Consider the following 15,259-nt stretch of genomic DNA (forward strand, 5'->3'; position numbering starts at 1 on the left):
AACAGCAGCAAAAGACAAAAAAAAAAAAAAAAAAAAAAAAAAAATCTACTAATATTTCAGGAAAGACTAAAAAATTCTAACAATATTTATGAGTTTATTCAATCTTATTTTTTTTTTGCTAATAGTTTTATGAAATAAAAATTTCTGTTAAGCTTTTTAAAAATCATTCATTTATATATTTTCTTTTCTACTGTTAGGCTTTTAAAATACCTTAGCCATTTCATCAGTATAATTTATCAGAAACTTGTACCTGTCAAAAATTCCTGTCTATGAATCTTCTTGAAAATGAAGCAATTGTGCAAATCATCATCTAGCTGTCTAAGAATGATGAATGACTTTAAAAAAGCAAGTTTAAAGATCTGACCACAATATTTTTGCCAGAGAATCTTAATCAAGTGCTCTGACATAAAATATTTTAAGATAACACCTAGAATTATGACTAATAATATTACTCCAGATTTAACTAAATTTCAGCAAATTTATATAATTTCTAGAATATCTATACTAATAACATGTATCTGTTCTGTATGATTTTAAGAGGCTTGTAACTCATTTGACAATGCTTCCTATGTAATTTAATATTTCAACCATTCCTAGTTTAATATTTCTCTCTGAGTTACCTCACAGGCCCTCTGAAGAATCCCAAAGTCAAGAAGTCAAAAGAATATTCAGTAGAATTTTGATAGGAAGTTTGTCAAAAATATCAAGTTTCAAAACACTTTGGCAAATAAAGTCATTGTGAATATTTATTCACTTAATCAAAGTGAAAAAAAGTATTTCAAATCTAATACAGATCACTTAAAGTCAGGGAAGATCATGCAATCTATTATCAGAAGTAACTTTCTGAGAGGAACCAAATCTAATAATCCTACACCAGCCTACTTTTAATAACAAACCCATTTAACTCATTAAAATGTAATCTAATCTCAGCCTTATCATAATTTCCCAGAGCCCCCTTTTTACAAATATTTTTATAGCTTTCTCTATCCATATTAGTTTTTTTTCCTTATTTTTCTATCCGGAAACAACCAGCTTTAGCATAAATCTACCTCTTTTTTTGTACAAAAATGCATATAGGTTTTTTTGTCCATTCATTCATCATTGGACATTTTGGTTGTTTCCATGTATTGGCTATTGTGAATAATACTGCAGTGAACATGGGCGTACAGATATTTCTGCAGATTCAGATTCCTGGTTTCATATTCTTGAAAATATATGAGGATGTGTTACCATTGAATCATATAGTAGTTTAATTTTTAATTGTTTGAGAACCCTTCATAATATTCTTCTTAGTGGCTGATAAAATTTGTATTCCCACCAATATTATAAGGTTGCATTTTATCTACATCCACCAAAATTTGCTGATATATATATATATACACACATATATACACACACACACACACATATACATATATATGGCAAAAATAACATACATGAAGTGACATCTCATTTTTCTATTGATTTGTATTTCCCTGTTTTTTTAGTGGTATTGATCATTTTTCCATATTCCTATTAACCATTTCTGTATTTGTTGGAAAAATATCTATTAAGATTCTTTGCACATTTTATTTCTTTCTTTCTTTATTTATTTATTTATTTATTTTTGCTTCATATGACTGCACCTGAGGCATATTGAATTTACCATGTTAGGGGATGAATCAGAGTTACAGCTGCTGGCCTATGGTACAGCCACAGCAAAACAGGATCCAAGCCATGTCTGCAACCTACACCACAGTTCACAGTAATATCAGATTCCTGACCCACTTAGTGAGGCCAGGGATCAAAACTGTATCCTCATGGGTACTACTCAGATTCATTTCCACTGCACCATGATGGTAACTCCTCTTTGCACATTTTAAACTGGGTTATATATTTTGCTATTCATTATAGAGGTTTCTTGTACATTTTATATATTGTCATTATAAGCTGTATGTATTGCAAATATTTTATCTCATTCAATACGTTACCTTTTCACTTTGTTGAGTATATCATTTGATGTGAAGTCTAGTCTGGATTTAGAACTTGAGATAAATTTAGAACTGGAATCCAGGCTGATAACATGATAGGATGAAAGTTAACTAGCCCTAATGTCTTTTGCCTCCTATGTATTTGAGCCCTGAGATGCTGTTTTACAAGTCTAACAACATCACTGGACAGATATCATTTATGTAGCCATGTATTTACATGGAGAATGAAAGAGACCCAGAGGAGCCCAGTCTTGTAGCCATACCTGCCAAGACACCATTCATATAAAAGTAGTCATTTTGGACCCTCCTTAAAAGTCCAACAATCAGCTAAATAGCACAAAATGACCTCAGTCCAATGTCACATGGAACAGAAGAATTGTTCAGTAATGTTCTGCCTAAATTCATTACAGTAAGATACAAAGCAGTGAATGGAAAGATACAGCCTTGTATGTGAACAGATGCAGCACTGTGTGTGATCAAACACAGATCTGTGAATGGAAAGATACATCATTGCATATAGACAGTTATGAGACTGTGTGCAATCCTGTCAGATACATATACAACTGCATCCATATGGACTATGCACCCATAGTCAAATTATGATCAATCTGTCATTATATATATACATATATATGTGTGTGTGTGTGTGTGTGTGTGTGTATCCAGGTGTGTTCAAATATAGACACATACATGCAACTGGATACAGACATATGTATCATTGAATATAACATGTGGTCATAGAGATTCACATGAGGTTGGATACAGTTCTGAGTGTGTGGTGGGATACATATTTATGGATTATTGGATAAAGGCCAACAATTATTTGGATAGAGACATATGCCTCTGGCTTTGAGGATTGTTCTGTAATTCATGACATCAAAAGAAAATAAGCCCCTTCTGACCAGCTCATTAAACTGTGTAAAATCAATGGAAATGATAATTAATTTTTATTGGGACATCATGTAGTCCTTTATTATGAATGGAAAATAAGATATTAAACCATGTAGTTTTCCTCAAAATAATTATGTAGTATCATGGAATTCAGAATATATTTTTATGGGAAGATTTCAAACTTTGCACAATGACCATAAAGTTTAGAAGGGAAGAAGAAGGGGCAGGAGGAGGAGAAAGTGAACCTAAATTATAATTTCTAGATGGTATAAAACCTGACATTGTAAATAGAAAAATTTCAAATTATTACTTAAGTTAATAATTATTTTGACAGATATTTTACCTGCTTGGGTTTACATGTTTCTTCATCACAAGCAAAAAATAAAATATAGGTGTGTTAAAAAATAAAGTGTTTTGAAGTTATTTTTTGTAAGTTAAAAATTTATAAAATCATTGGGAGGGTATGGAATTTTCCGAGTGATGTGACAGAAGAAATCAAAAGTAAAATAATATAAAATAACATCTTTATATAGAAACATAACATAAACAACATGATAAAGTAAATATGTGTAGCAAATAGCAAACAAGAGTAAATATTTGTAGTAAACATATATGTATTTAATGTAGATTGAGCTCATTAAAATTTATCAGTAATAATTCTCATTCAATTTGATCAATAGTTCAAGTAATTGACAATATTTACAGAATAAATTCTTTGTTCCATACATTGTGCAATGAACAAAAACACAAAGATCATTAAATAATTTTCACTGACTTCAGGGAGATTACATACTGATAAATATTGACTTTGTTAACAAATTAATAAAGGCTTTTATCCCCTCACTTGAAATAACTATACAACATTGAAAATTAACTAAATTTCTATCGTGGTTCATTTGGGTTGCTATTACAAAATAACTGGATAGTTTGGAGAAAACTTTTGTTTTTCACAGGTTTGGAGGCTCTAAGATCCAAGATTAAGGTGTTGGAAGATTCCATATATGGTAAGATCCCCTCCCTAGTACCTACAGAGTTAACTTTTTCCTGTGTCCCCACATAGCAGAAGAGTCACATGAGCTGTTGGGGTGTTATAAGGATATTATTCCCATTCATAAGGACTACACATTTATGACCCAGTTATTTCCCTAAGGGGTCACTTCCAGCTACCACCACATTGTAAAGGATTTAACTTATGATTTCAGAGGAGGACATCAAAAAGTCATGGAATAAATTATATAAATTTAGATAACTTTAGATAAATATAAATGTTTGGTATATTTTGTGAATAGTATTGCATTTAAGAAGACTTTGATATAATATAAGCAGTCTGAATGTTAACAGGAATAAAAATCAGGATATGATTTTTCTTATACAGTGTAATTTACTGGTGAAAACACCCACCACTGCATAGCTTTAGGCCTTCTTGTATCCAGCAGATAGGTAAAATAATAAATTTCTTTGACCATATGCTTCCAATCATCTAGAAGCACATAATGTTTTGTTTCAAGCCTCATTCAGAGAAAGTTGTATCTCTAAAATAAAGCAATATATGGCCTCTTTATCACTTAGTAATCTGTAATTCATCAATAAGTGAGATAAGAATGTCGTATAATGTCAGCATGTTTTTTAACAATTACATCACCAAAAATATCCGTGGTCAAATTGTATAGTTCACATTTGAAACTCTTGGATAAATAGTTTATGCCTAATTTACACATTAAGGTAAAACCTGAATCTCTATAGAAGTATATGAAACACTGTAAGCCAAAGGGGCGATGAGGATATTGATAAATATCGGAGGAATTACTAGATATTCTAAACTATCTGAGAAGGTAAATTTCACCTTTTTGAAAATATAGCCTAAAAAAAAGCTGGCCCACTTGGGGAAATAATATGATTACCCAATTGGGAAAAAAATAAAATATGGGCATTTTTCAGAATATACACTTTATTTAGATTATTTTTATATACATAGCATCCTATTATTAATCTTACAGCTCTGAAACATTATTCTCCAAAGTTATAATGCTAATCAATATGAAAAAATGACATATATAAAGCATTTTGCAGATACAAAATGACATATACCTCAAATATATTATGGCTGTCAGCATAGAGAAGAGTGAAAGGTTTTTATGTGATATTTCTGATATTTTTCTGAATTCTTTAATGAATCTATTAATTCTGAAAAATATTACATTATTTAAGAGAGAAATATGAGAAAATCTCCCACTAAATAATACAAATTTAGGATTAATTTTGGCTTAACTAATTATATAGAATGTAAACATAAAGTCTAAATAGAAGCTTTTTTTTGTCTTTTTGCCTTTTCTAGGGCCTCTGCTATGGCATATGGAGGTTCCCAGGCTAGGGGTCGAATCTAAGCTGTAGCCGCTGGCCTATGCCAGAGACACAGCAACATGGGATCTGAGCCGCATCTGCAACCTACACCACAGCTCATGGCAAAGCTGGATCCTTAACCCACTGAGCAAGGCCAGAGATCGAACCCACAACCTCATGGTTCCTAGTCAGATTCGTTAACCACTCTTCCACGATGGGAACTCCCTAAATAGAAACATTTTAAACCCCTGAAATATACATATTTTCACAAGAAATTATAAAAATATTAAAAAGATATTTCAAAGAGTATTCTTTTGAACTAGAAAATTATGAAAATCTTCAACATATACTATGATCATGGAATTATTCACACAGTGAAAGTTTTTCATCATTACCAAGTTATTAATCTTGTGGAGGAACTTACTAGAATTAAATAAACACATTTCTTCATTGAAAATAGGTGATATATATCCAATGTTCCTCATTTTCTTTTTCTGTTCCAGAGCTTTTTCATGGCATTTTGTATCTCTACATTTCTCAAAGTATAGATTAGAAGGTTCAACATAGGGTTGATAATGGTATAAAACACAGCCAAGAATTTATCAGTGGGTAAGGTATAAGGAGGTCTCACAAACATAAAAATACAGAGCACAAAGAATAGGACCACCACAGAAATGTGGGAGCCACGGGTAGATAACACTTTGTTCATTCCTTCCTAACTGAGACTCTTCAGGGAGTGCAGAGTGATGCCATAGGAGATGAGAAAGAGCATAAAGATGACCACAGAGATTGCCCCATCATTGGCAACCACAGTGAAGCCAAAAGTGTAGCTTTCTGTTGCAGGCAAGTTTTAACAAATTATGCATGTCACATCCAAAGACATGGACCACAGAAGGGAAGGTTGTAAACCAAGAGAGGATAAAGTGTAGCATGCAAAAACCCACCAGCACAGGTCAGCAGTACCAGCAGAATACATACTTACTGATTCATGATTGTCTAATAATGCAAGTGTTTGCAGATGGCCACATAGTAGTCATAGGCCATGACCACCAGGAGCAAAATCTCAGCACCACAAAATAAATGCTCTATAAAAAGCTGGATCATGCAGGCTTGGAAGGAAATGGTTTTTTTCTCACAGATTAAGTCTATAATCACATTTGGGGTGGAAGTTTGTTAAAAAAAAAAAAAGCATCCAGAAATGAGAATCAGGAGTTCCTATCATGGCTCAGTGGTTAAGAAATCCGACTAGGAACCATGAGGTTGAGTGTTCGATCCCTGGCCTTGCTCAGTGGGTTAAGGATCCAGCATTGCCATGAGATGTGGTTGTAGGTTGCAGATGCAGCTTGGATCCCATGTTGCTGTGGCTCTGGCATAGGCCAGCAGCTACAGCTCTGATTTGACCCCTAGCCTGGGAACCTTCATATGCCACAGAAGTGGCTCAAGAAATGGCAAAAAAGAACAAAAAAAAATGAGAAGTATCCAAGAAAGAAGTACATAGGAGCATCCAGAGTTGGGCTGACCACGACAGTTACAACAACGAGTAGGTTGTCCACCATTGTGACAATGTAGATGAGTAAGAATAGGACAAATAATATTTTTTGACCCTGGATGCTCCAAGTGAGCCCCAAGAGGACAAAATCAGTTATATTCTTCCTTTGTCCATAGATTCTACTGTATGTTTTATTTCAGCACTTAGGACAAAATTACCTGTAAATATAATCATTACTATTGAATTCCTGAAATTGTATGATAATTTGTTAATTTAACAAAGAGAATTATGGTTTATTTTATTCCAGTACCTTCAGAGATAATAACACAAGGCTAATTAAATCATTGTCTCAAACCTTAAAAATCTTACAGGCTAATCAAGAGGCAAGTAATTAAGAGACATATGTGGCAAAGGACACATTATTAAATAAATGAGTTGCCACATCTTGTTTTCCATCTAGTAGATAATTAAATTGAATATATAGTTAGTACTTTATATAAAATTTTGATTAACATTTTAATAAAAAACCTAAAGAATGATTTAATTTTATTTTTTACTTTTCACTTAGTAATGACATGACTTTCTCTATTCTAATGGTGGAAGAATTTTCTTAACCAATCATTGAAATTCCAAGTAGATATATTTAACAATTTTAATTTTTAAATATTTACGCAAAAATACTATAGTGTCAATAGGTAAAAATATTTTGAGAAATATTTCCACTTTAGAGGATAATTATAGAGTTAATATCTAAGTAGACAATTATCTAAACGAAATATCTGAAAATATCTAAATACAAAAAATTAAGTACAAATAAAATCTAAAGTAGCAATTAAAAAATAAATATAAAAATATAAAATAAAAACAAGTTGGAAAACAATATGAGAAAAAGATAAAATGAGAAGATAATGTGGGAAAAATAATGGACATGTGGGTATGACTGGGTCACTTTGTGTACATCAGAAATTGACACAATATTCACAAAACATTGTAAAAAACTCTGCTTTAATAAAAAAGTTAAAAAAATAATTTTCTGGGCAAAATGAGACAAATACTTTAAAACATAAATCATTCTGACAGCAACATTTTTAAAAAAGTTAATAACTTTCAATTTTTTAAGTTGTTATTTCCCCAATATATATTTTTCTACTGTACAACATGGGTATCCAGTTATACATACATATACACATTCTATTTTCTAACATTATCATGCTCTGTCATAAGTGACTAGATATAGTTCCCAGTGCTACACAGCAGGATTTCATTGCTAATCCATTCCAAAGGCAATAGTTTGCATCTATTAACACCAAGCTCCCCATCCACACCACTCCCTCCCCTGCCCCTTGGAAACGATAAGTCTATTCTCCAAGTCCATGATTTTCTCTTCTGTGAAAAGGTTCTTTTGTTCCACATATTAGGTTCCAGATATGCAATATCATATGGTATTTGTCCTCTTTCTGACTTACTTCACTCATGATGAGAGTCTCTAGTTCCAACCATGTTGCTGCAAAATGCATTATTTTGTTCTTTCTTATGGCTGAGTAGTATCCCTTTATGTATATTTACCACAGTTTCCTAATCCAATCATCTGTTGATGGATAATTGGGTTGTTTCCATGTCCTGTCTATTGTGAATATTCCTGCAATGAACATGTGGGTGCATGTGTCTTTTTTAAGGAGAGTTTTGTCTGGATATATGACCAAGAGTGGGATTGCTGGGTCATGTGTTAGTTCTATGTATAGATTTCCAAGGAACCTTCATACTGTTCTCCAAAGTGGTTGTATAAGCTTACATTCCTACCAGGAGTGCAGGAGGCTTCCCTTTTCTCCACACCCCCTCTAGCAGTTGTTATTTGTGGACTTCTTAATGATGACCTTTCTGACTGGTGTGAGGTGGTGTCTTGTGGTAGTTTTGATTTGCATTTCTCTAATAATTAGGGATGTTGAGTATTTTTTCATGTGCTTGTTGTCCATCTGTACATCTTCCTTGGATAACTGTGTATTCATAATTTGTATACATGCAGACCAAGTTATACAGTCATTAATAGTAGAGCTTGATGAATTTTCACAAAGCAGACACCCAAATGAAGACAGAATTGTTTTGGAACCCTAGAAGTCTCCTCTTGACCCTTTCCAGTCACTACACCCTTGTCAAAATAAAAATAACTTTGATTTCTTAAACATATAAATAAATATTATGAAGAACTAATTAAGGAAGAATACAGCTAAATGGCCAAAACTTATAAAGGATGCTTAAATTCACCTCTGAAAAGAAAAGTAGGAATTTAAGTAACAACTTTCTTATTGCAATATTACCTTGGGTTCTTGAAAGAAACTCAATTATATTATACAGATGTTACATCATTTTTAAATTTTTAACAGATTAACAATGATTAGATAACATGTTAATTTAAACTCTCATCACATTTACCCATGAAACTATCCCCAATTAGTTACACTTGAAAATAATTTCTAAGAAAACTTTGTTAGAGCAAGAAAATTTACTGCATATCTTTCTAAATATCCAAAAATTATTATAAAAGAGAATCCATCTCCACATATTTTAGTAATCATAAATGATTCCTAACATAACTGATTATTAAAGTCACAAAGGAAAACTCTTAAAAGACTAAATTTTCACAACACCAATGCAAAATCTAAAGCCAGGTTCAGAATTTTGTGGAAACATATACCTACTGGGTTACCTGCATAAGGAGAAAGGGAGTTGATGCATGTTCTGGACTATGACGCCTCTTCCTTGCCCTTCTGATGCCACCTCTGTGAACACAAAGTGCCAAATATATGCACCATCACTGGTCCTTGAACTGTCTCCGAGTGACCAACTGTTTCCATGTGTGCAGGTAATCTAATTCACCTCAGTCATTCAAAAACACATTACTTTTGAAATTGTTGAGATTTTTAACATGAATATGAATGTCCTATTACCTAAAGAACTCTGTGTGAACAAAGATCCAAAATATTTGTTGTTGGGAGAATTTGTCATAAACACCAAAAATATTAAATCAACATCTTGATTGTTGAGAAAACTGGAAATCATTTATGAATTATTTACATAAAAATATTGTTTGTATTTTATACCCATGAATGTGAAATGGCCTTTGAAATATTTTGTTTGTTCATCATTTATATTGTTCTGTCTTTATTGTTGAATTTGTAATTTGCTGAAGGATGGTGAATAATATCATACAGATAATTTGTTTTGAGTCGATCACTTAAATTCATAAAAGTCTGCCATATTAGGTAAGGGGGAAAGTCCATAAATACCTTATCTACATTGGAACTAGAGCACATATTATTTAGTCATCCAATTGTTCCATCCCCAATAATGAATACTCTTTAATTAAATTCATTGGGAGCATAATTATAATTTTGATGGTAGGCTATTTATCTCCAGAGATGCCACAAGGATAATCACCATGTAGATGAAGAACAAGACTTACAGAATACTGTCTTCTGGAGGGAAGTCATTTAAAAAAATGAGGTCATTCTATGAAAAGGGAAAAGACCAGTATGGACAGAAATGAAATATGCAAAAACTTTCTTGTTTATATCATGAACTTCAAAATAGGCAAATGTGTATAAGTTTCATATTTGAAGATGATATCTCAACAGAATTCTAGAAATAATGAGTGCTAATTCCAAAAAATCTGTTGTAAATGCAGATAAATTTTGTACATAGTTTGTTACATAGTATGAGACTGATAAGTTGACTGAATCTGTGTTAGTAAGGAAATGTGGGAAACATATGAGGGACTATTCTTCCATTCAAATTCATGAACAATTCATCAAAATAGGCAATACATTAGGCCATGACATAATCACAATGCATTTCAAAGGACCAAAAACAAAACAGAAGTCACACACATATATATATAATCAGTCATAAAGCAATTTGATAAAATTTGATAACAAAAATATATCATTTTTCTGATTATTTACAAATTAACATAATCCCAAAGGTAACTGTGACTATTTTTTAAATAAATTTTCAAGATGATACATGTGCATATAAAATATATGTGAAAGATATATATAATAAGTGGCTTTATATAACAAAGAAAAAAATTATATATAAATTAAAAGAATGCAGCTAAAGGAGTGATAAGAGAGGAATTTCTATCTTTAATTACAGTTGTTAGAAGACAAGAAATTGTATAAGGAATAAACTAAGCTTCCACCTCAAGAAGCTGGAAGAGGAAAAGAAAATTAAACCCAGAGAATCTCATAGATGGAAATAGCAAATGAGAGACAGAAATCAGGGAAACAGAAAATAATTGAAAAATAGAAAAAATACATAAAACTAGGAATTGGTTCTTCTATAAGTTGATAAAATTGATAAGCTCTTTACAAAATAGATTAAGAAAAAAATAAAAGAACAAATTATCATATTCAAGAATGAAGTCATCATTGCCAATTCTACAGATTGTAAAAGATAATTGAAGAGTGTTACAAATGAACTTATGACAATTACATGCCAACTAAAAATATGGTCCACTGTTATAAAAAAAAACTTTCTAAACACATACAGAAAATAACTGAAACTAGAATAGTCTAATACTTAAGTAAGTTATCTTTAGAATTCTTCCTTTCTGAAAACAAAATTATATTCCCATATTGCTTTATCAGTGAATTCTATATAACTAATTGGTGAATATTACTGATATTATATAAAAACATACAGAGATAATGGAAATGAATTTACTTCCTAACAGATTTCATGCCTCCATCAAAACTCTTATAAAAGAATGAAACAAGGGCATCACAAGAAAAATAACCAGATTAATACATGACATTAACGAAGACACAAAATTCTGAATACAATATTTAGTTTGTTCTTTTGGATATGTTCATTTTGAATTTTTTAAATTATTGCTATTATAGATTATGAGGCAGGCCTTGAGAAGTGTTCAGTCTAGGGATATTTATGTTCCACCACTGATGCAAAATCTTGCTAAGTATTCAAAGCAATGCACTGGCCCTGTGTATTATGAGGTTTTTTGATTTCTTTCTTTCTTTCTTTTTTTTTTTTTTTGTCTTTTTGCCATTTCTTGGGCTGCTCTCATGTCATATGGAGGTTCCCAGGCTAGGGGTTGAATCAGAGCTATAGCCATCAGCCTATGCCAGAGCCACAGCCACATGGGATCTGAGCTGCATCTGCAACCTACAACCACAGCTCATGGCAATGCTGGATCCTTAACCCACTAAGCAAGGACAGGGATCAAACACGCAACCTCATGGTTCCTAGTCACATTCGTTAACCACTGTGCCACGATGGGAACTCCATTATGAGGTTTTTCTACCATTGAGAATAGGCATTTTTCCTGGTCCCCTGTGAGTAGCAATCACTTCTCTCTAATCCATCTGGGTAAATCTTTCCCCCAGACACACGTAGTGTCCTCAAATGCATTCACTAATCAATACACTGATGAGTAGTTTAGGGGAATTCTCCACAGTTCTACTGCATTGTTTCCCTCAATTTCCCTTTCTCTCTCCCTCCTTCTCTCCCTCCCCACCCCTACTCCCCTTTCTCTCCTTCTGTCCATTCTTCTCCTCTCTCAATTTGCTCTCCTCTCTTCCCCACTTTTACCTCTCTATATATATATTTATCTCTCTCTCTCCTCCCCTTCACAGGTATATATGTCTATCCTCTATAGCATTCTTCCTAAATTACTTTAGCTGCCTTGGTCTTCACAGATCCTGAAAGATCTCTTTATCTCTTCCTCAGGTGGTCTCCCAGAATCTTCTGAACTTTTTCTACAATGACATGGAAAATTTTAAAGGGAATAAACAAAAAATCCTAGAGCTCAACTTATTTGTTTCTCATATCTGTGATCACTGTCAGTTGCTTCTGAGACCTAGTGTCTTAAACATAATTATGCTATATTTTTCAAGTTTTGTTTGTTTTTTCAATAAATGTATCTGGATATTTATGCAGTTCTTGATTTCAAATTTATGAAAAATACCAAAATAACTCTTCCTTGAGAAAGAGATAAATGAACTGTAATCATCCATAAAATGGACCATTACTAGCAATAAAACTAAGCGACTATTGATATACACATTGATATGCATAAATCTCAAACACATGATACTAACATAAAAAGCTTGATATAGTTACTCCATAGTAGATATAATCTTATATACATAAAATGAAAAAAAAATCCCAAACTCTTAGAAACAACAACAAAAAAATTCAATGTTATGGGATAAAAAGTCAACCTAAAAACATTAGTTGTATTTAAATATGCTAACAATGAAACATCTCTAGAAGAAATTAGAAATTTAATCCTACTTAAAATAGCACCAAAGGAAAGCAATGCTTAGGAATGATTTTAACTAAGTAGGTGAAAGATTTATATATTATTATATTGATTTGTATATTGTACATTTGTATGTAAATATACATATATTTTTATGCATATTTGTATACATATATTTTTATGTATATTGTATATACATACATATATTTGTATATATAGTATGTATAATGTAAATTTGTGTACACAAATTTGTATATTGTATACTAGTATATTGTATATATAATACTGTATGTATTATATTGTGTATTTTACATACAATATTTCATATTATATAAATATTGTATACTTCTTATATTGTATATTGTATATACATGTGAATATTTGTATACATATGTATGTATATTATATATTTTTATATTGTATATACACATATATTTGAATATATATTGTATATATATATATAGTATATTTGTATATAAAGATTTGTATATTGACATTAATGAAAGAAATTAAAGATATAAATAAATGGGAAGCTTACACCATGTTCATGATTTGGAAGAATAAATATTGTCAAAATAGACACAATCCAAATCAATCCACAGTTTCAATAAAATCACTATAAAAGGACCAATGGCATTTTTAACAAGTCTACAAAAATAATCATAAAATTCATAAGACTACAAATATCAAAAGCAATCTTGAGAAAGAATAACAAAGCTGGAGACATCACAAATCCTGATTACAAAATATATTACAAAACTCTACTAAATCAAAACATCATGGAGATATATAAAAAGACACACATACATGAGGAACAGAATAGAAGGCTCAGGAAAACACCCATACATATATAACTAACTTATCTTTATTAAGGTCTAAGACCGTTTGGGAAAAACAAAATCTCTTCTTCTTTTTTTTTTTTTTTGTCTTTTTGCCATTTCTTGGGTCTCTCCTGTGGCATATGGAGGTTCCCAGGCTAGGGGTCTAATCGGAGCTGTAGCTGCCAGCCAAAGCCACAGCAACGTGGGATCTGAGCTTTGTCTGTGACCTACACCACAGCTCACCACAATGCCGGATCATTAACCCACACAGCAAGGGCAAGGATCAAATACACAACCTCATGGTTCCTAGTCAGATTCGTTAACCACTACACCACGACGGGAACTCCAAAATCTCTTCTTTATGATGAGAAACTGTATACATATAAGCCAAATAGTGAAATGAGTCCCTTGTTTTAGTATGAATATTTATGTCCCTCCAAATTTGTTTGTTAAAATCTGATTGTTCAACATGATAATATTTGAGGTGGAGTATTTGGAAATGATTAAATAATGATGGCAGAGACATATTGCATGAAATTAAGGTCCTCTTAGAAAAGGAATGTTGACAAGGAAGTGAAAAAACACTGTAGACTGCTGTGGGATAAATAATTTATTCCACCACAATGGAAATTAAAGACATTCCTAGAATAATTAAAAATAGAACTACCATAGGATACAACAATCCCATTTCAGAGCATATATCCAAAGGAAATTGTATCAGCATTTCAAAGCAATATCTCTACTCTCATGTTAATTGAAGCATTATTCACAATAGCCAGGTTATGAAAATAACCTTTGTGTCTGTCAACAAAGGAATGGAAAAATAAATGAGGTGTATACAAAAAAAATGGAATATTATTTAGCTATTTGGTCTAGCTATTCAATGACAATGACCTGGTGTTGGCAAGCAACATATTGAAATTCTCCCTTTAACTTCATAGCAATGGGACCCAGCCCTGCCCACAAGAAAGGCAGCATCAATCTTGGGAATCTCCAGGCCAAGCCCCCTTGGCAAGGATAGTCCCTTCCACCAGAAGGCTGGCTACTGAAAGATGTCTTATGCCTCCAGTTTATTTGGAAGATTATTCTATCCATTTGTGTTTCTGTCAGCACTACATGTACTTCGTACACAGCAGATAGTGAGTAAAAAGCAATGACTATATAGATAATTCTCTGTGGCAGCCATAAATTTCCTCTCTGCAGATGCCTCAAATTTTTGTATTTCTGCTTTTCTGTTTGCATGTAACCAAGAAACATTCACATTCTGAATTATTCTCAGAATGGAAAACTATCTTCAAGATAAATGAAACTAATTTTATGAAAATATATACCCAACTGCAGTGAATAACAGGAATGTGACTATACCAAAAAATATCTTAAATGCAATCTACATAAGCTGTTAGTTTCCAAACTATGAATTCACTTTTCCAACACAAAATTCAAAAATCTACATTTCCCTATGCACCTG

The 15,259-nt window shown here is 32.1% G+C and overlaps 1 pseudogene; it reads right to left on the bottom strand.

Annotated features, from left to right (window-relative positions):
- Positions 1 to 5,682: 5,682 nt before the first annotated feature.
- The window catches only part of LOC110258634, a 115,277-nt pseudogene continuing 105,700 nt past the window's right edge, over positions 5,683 to 15,259 (bottom strand).

This window comes from Sus scrofa, unplaced genomic scaffold, assembly GCF_000003025.6.
Source record: "Sus scrofa isolate TJ Tabasco breed Duroc unplaced genomic scaffold, Sscrofa11.1 Contig26, whole genome shotgun sequence".
Lineage (NCBI taxonomy): Eukaryota > Metazoa > Chordata > Mammalia > Artiodactyla > Suidae > Sus > Sus scrofa.